Genomic DNA, 5619 nt, shown 5'->3' with positions numbered 1-5619 from the left:
TGTGAGACACAGGCAGAAACAAGTACTCTAGCAGATGTGTGTGGAAATTAATGGGGTGGTGATAATAACAAATTCTGATTCGCCACACAGTAAATGTGTCTCTTGATAATCGGTTTCCAGCAGAATACCAACCGGGCGTGCAGAAGACAGAAACCTAAATGTGGTGACATCTCCACACTGCCAAAGCATTGGATGGACACAGAAAAGCTCAAAAAAGATAGCTGGAAAAGTTGAGTTTGTTTTGTCCCCTGCAGTCTTCAAGATTTTATTTTCTGGATTTGTGACCAAGTCTCTTGACAAATAAATCCCCAGGGATACCAGGGAAAGATTTCTCCCAGCTTGAGCTGAGATCTTGGCCATGTTCCGGCCACTGCTGCAGATATCCTGTCTGATGTGGGGCAGGCAGCCACCACTGACCCCACATGTCTGCTCATCTGCCAAACTGGGATGTGAAAGCTCCCACACAGCACAGTGCTTTGCCAGATGTGTTGTTGAACTTCATGTGTTTATGTTTGTGAAGAGAACATAGGATGAAAGGCATTGCAGAAATGCAAGATATGATTTGTTATGATTTAAAAGCCATTCTGGTTTAGCAATGCTACTTTCAAATATTTGCATCCTGCAGGCATTTCCAGATAAGGACTCAAGCCCAGCTCTTCTTTTCCGGTACCAATTTTTTAAAAAAGCAGAGTGATTTCCAAACCCTTTGGAAATGGAGCTTTGAGCTTGCCTGCTGCAGCCTGTATGACCACATGGACCAGGCTGTGGCTCCACAGGCATGGGGCATGGAAAACTGTCCTATTCTTGCCTCTGTTCCCCATGTGAACAGACCCCGTATCTCCCCCAGCTTCACCCTGCACACTCATCCTTGTGGGCATTCCAATGAAATGAACACAAACCAAGCAGGGACATTTTGCCAGTGTGTGTGGAGTTGGGCTGTGGTAGGGCAGGGAGGGCAGGAAACCCCAGGACTGGTGTCACCATGGCAATAACTGTAAAAAGGATCCACCTCATCACTGGTACCCAGAATTTCTTCCCACTTACCTGAAGTGAGGTTTGCATGAATGTGGGAATAAATCCTGTGGGATGTCTCTGAGCCCCTGCTAAAATCGAGTAATTTGAATAAGCATAGGGAACTGAAGACAAAGACAATGGAATTTACAGATTTCTGTCTTACATCCTAAAATAAATACGACATTTTCCATTCCCAGTGGAGGTAGTAAGTACCTCCACGCTCAAAGTTTTCCTGCTGAGAACACTCTGGCCACATGTGATGGCGCTGCCCAGATACTCTGGCCCCTGGCCCCTTTCCCCTGGCCTCCCCACGTTCAGCCACACCAGTCCTGGGCCTCGTTGCCTCGGGCTTGGGTAGTGGGGGATGAGCAGCTGAGTGCAGTGCCCAAAAAATCCCCAAAAGGACTGAGTGGGGACCTGCTGACTTCAGGCTACCAACAATACAGCCCACTCAAATGCATCTAATTTCCCAGTCACTGCTTCTTGCACACATGACCTGTTAAAAGGATTAAATTAAAAGAATTCCCAGAGCTAATCTAGTGATGATATGACGAGAGACAGGAGCTCAAGCACATCCCAGAGGTAAGCGATCGGGTTTCCTAGGATGTATTATTTATGGGGCCATCTGCTTTAGACAAGCATTGAAGTCTGAAGGGGAGGAGGATTTTGATGGAATTCACTCATTTAACTGGGACAGGGTGATGGTGGAAGAGATGCTGTGGTTTCTCGCCACTCTCGCCACCCCTCTCCAAAAAATGATGCTGTAGTTATTTATGGAATAAAGCTGGCAGCAGGGTACCTCGGTGTCAATGCCCCCAACAAAATGCTGCTGAGCTCTGAGAGCTCACACGTGTCCTCACAGAAGGGGCCATTCATAGCAAGGTCCATTAGCATAAGGGAGAGAGGTGCAAATATGTTCCAGTCTGAGCCACTGGTCCTGTGAAAAATACATGAGTACAAACAGAGCCATGACTGGAATGTGAGGTGGTAGGGAGGTGGCCATAAAGAGTTGGCAGGAGAAGAGGAAGAATTTCCCCAAGATAAATGATTTAGTTACTATATAACTCAGTAGCTGCAGGATCTGTTTACAGCAATTACGGACAGCACAAAGCCAAATCACTAACATAAAAAAGGGATCTGTCTTTCTGATTCAGGCTGACGTACTATTTAGATAATATGGATCAAGCAATCTGAAATAAAATATCTTAATGAACAGAATTCCCTTCTGTCCATCTCCTACAGTTCTAAAAGTAGTCACCTTCTGCTGACATTTCCCCATCACATGTGCATTATCAGATTTCTAAATATTGAAGATTCCTTGGGGTAATGTCTAAGCCTTTCTTAGCATTCAGAAGTGAAAATCCTGAAAGTCTCAAATCTTTGGTTGGGAAAGTTCTACTAAACCTTTACACAGAAATTTGCTGGAAGCTACCTGTCAGTTTGCTGCCCACTTTCCAGTAATTCAGACTAATGACTCGTCAACACCCTTTATTTTTTTGCCTTTTGCATGTGTCTAGAAGGAGCTTTCTGCTCCAGTTACTGGTTTAATAACACAAGGCTATGTACCGAGGCAAAATTCTCACCCAGTCTTACTTGATTTGTCTCATGACTGTTTTCCTAATCCTTATTTTTTAGTGTTTGAAAAACATTATCTGAGCAACTAGTTCTAAAGATATAAAGATTTGTACTTCTGAATTGGGGTATTGCTTCAGAGCTGTTCTTCTGGACACTGGGTTTCTGCAGGAAAGTTTTGATTGCAAAAAAATGCAGTCTTAGAGTCACAGGCTCTATAAGAAATGTGGCTGTGAACAAAAGAAATCCTTTTATGCAGTTTTTTCTTAGCTGAAATTTTGGTTTCTGTATTATGGAAGGTTTGTCCCAGAGTTGCTACCTATCACCATTTTACCAGACAGACAGGGGATTAGACTTCTGTCTGATAGGTGATTGTTGTATCATCTGTGTGCTGAAGGTTCAGGCTGGGAAATGCAGCCTGCAGAAGGAGCCTGGATTAAGCCTTTGGCAGGATTGTTCTTGCTCATGAGCTTCCCTGAGGTGCCTTTCTGGTGTAGCTGCAATCTCACTTCACCCTTGGCAGTGACACACTGGGGCATCATCCGGCTCTTTTGGCTGGAGGACAGTCATGGACCGTCATGGACAGCCGTGGACCATGACAGCCAGGAAGAGGGAGCAGCAAAGCTCCCCCATGAGTGGCCTTCATCCACAAGTGTGACATCAGCTACACCTCCACGAGGGCCTGTGGCAGAGGGCTGGGTGCCCTCTGCATCCCCTGCTCTATGGTACCTGGACAGTGAGGGTCAGGGTGCTACGAGCTGCGTGTGTGCAGTAGAGGGAGTCACATGAAACCCCCTCCATGGGCAATGCAGGCATGTGTCCCTTGCACACTGACAAACATCCATGAAGGCAACTCCTTGGCACGTGCTTTAGTCTCTAAATAGCCAGCAAGGTGTGTGCAGACAGAAACCTGCATGAAAGTGAGTCCGTGGGGACAAGCAAGGACATGCACTCTCTTCTTGATGCAAAAGTTGGAGTCAGCTAGGTGATAAAAAGCAATCAAGCCACTGGAATCCCTTTTTGTTCCTGTTGCTGTAAAAATAATACTAGTGACAGATTTGTCTCTCCACCTCCCAGCCCAAAATTGTTCCAAGGACTGGATTTCTCTTCCAGATTACTCAGGTTGGCAGCACTTTGCCTGCTTCAGGGAAATGCCTACAAAGTCAAGAACCTTTGGGCCAGATGGAGGGACAGGTATTTTAAAGCCCTTACAGGACAACATGCTGGAGGGACATGTCAACTGGGTGGCTTTTGAGCAGGTATCTCTGCAGAGATGTCTTCATTTTCCAGGAAGACAGGCTGAAATGTTATGAGAGCTTCTTAAGAAATACCTACAGCAAGCATGCCCCCCTATGTGTGGGTACAACCCTTATCACAAAGGGTCTTGCTGCTGCTGCTGTGCAGTTAAAGCAGGGTTAGTTACTGCTGGGTTAGTTTTTGCTGGATTATTCTTCTGCCAGATTATTCTTCTGGTGATTTAGTGAGTTAAACTGTGTGGGTGAAGATGCAATGTTGGAGTCAAGGTTGTATAGGTGGTGAGAGTAGCTCCTGGAAGGGATGAAGGGAGAAGAGAGGCTCTTCTTGGTGCTGAGATGTCCCAGTGTGTCTCAGTCTCATCTGACTTGGCTCTCAACATCGCCTGGTGTTTTCCTGTCCCCTGTGTCTCATTCAGTAGGAGGGTGAATCAGGAGATCAAGAAAAATGATGGGAAGGTTGTTTCTCTCTTTTCCCTTGGGGTATTTGCTGCCAAAGCTGCTTCCCTGATCTGGACAACCACATGACTATGTGAAGGGCAGACACAGCAATATGGGGAAAAGCAGGGCAGAGTTTGCTTAACCCACCTTTGCTGTTAAAAAAGCATTCACCACATTGGAGCTTCACACATATCAGACCTGAAGCTAAATTTTATTTTTCTAAGAAGACATCTCCTTGAGTAAGCACTGATATTTTCTGTGGCATCAGCAAATAAAAGGCTTTTGGTGGCTTCCAGGTGCTGTTCCTTTAGATTTAAAAATCTGTGCCAGGTGGACTGGGTTTTGCTGAGTAAACAGCAAGCCCCAGTGGTGGTGCTTTTGAAGTCTGCATGATCATGTTATTTCCAAGTGGTGGCAGTAAGTGAAGCCTCTTTTCCCAGTACTCCTACATGAAGGTGGACATGTGGCTGGCTTTCTGGAGGTGAGCCCCATGTGCAGTGCCTGGGCCTTCATGGGCTGCTTACATCTGCTTTGCCACTGTGTGTCCAGGTATGCCCCATGAGCAGGAATATTCACCCTGATGTGGCCAGACATCCTGAAGTATGATCCAAAGGGTACATCCCTTTCCACTGAATGTCTGGATATTTATCGTAGCCATTCTGGCACTAAGAATATTTAATGTACCTCCAAAACACAGCTGTAACTGCATCAAGTGTTTCTTTAAATTAATTGCAATTTTCTTAGGCCATTTGGAACATTACTGGGATATCCTACTGAAAAAAAGAGCTTTTTAATATACAAATGCCACACTCATTGTCTGTTCCTCGTAAGCTAGATATTCAGATAAATTAATTTGATATTATTGATGTCCATCTTGTTTATTCCTCCTGGATCATCTATAACAAGAAGTTGAAACTGCTGCACTTGTGGTAAAACACAGTTTTCTGCCACAGCCTCATGTAGTTTTGAGCACAATGGGTGTTTACCAGGAAAAGGGGTCTTTATGAACCCCAGCCTTGTTCCCTGCAATAAGAGGAGCTGCTGGTCATGCCTTTGACCTCTGGCCCTCCTGCTGACCCCAGGTGTGCTGTCCTGTGTCTCAGCTCTGCTGTACCAACACATACTGGTTCCCAGCACCTGCAAGGAATTAAAGATCACTAAAATGCTCCCTGGAGCTGGGTGCTCCAGTACAGTACAGCTGACACAAAAGCTGAAATTCCTTTCACATGAGAGCATGGGTACATCTGCTTGCAATCATCTTCCTCCAGGCAGCCGGCCTGATCAAGGAGAAATATGATTCTCCACACTTGGTCCGAGGAGTGCTGGGTAGAAGCCTCCA

The sequence above is a fragment of the Passer domesticus genome, chromosome 2, assembly GCF_036417665.1.
Source record: "Passer domesticus isolate bPasDom1 chromosome 2, bPasDom1.hap1, whole genome shotgun sequence".
Taxonomy (NCBI): domain Eukaryota; kingdom Metazoa; phylum Chordata; class Aves; order Passeriformes; family Passeridae; genus Passer; species Passer domesticus.
Note: the sequence above shows the minus strand (reverse complement) of the source record.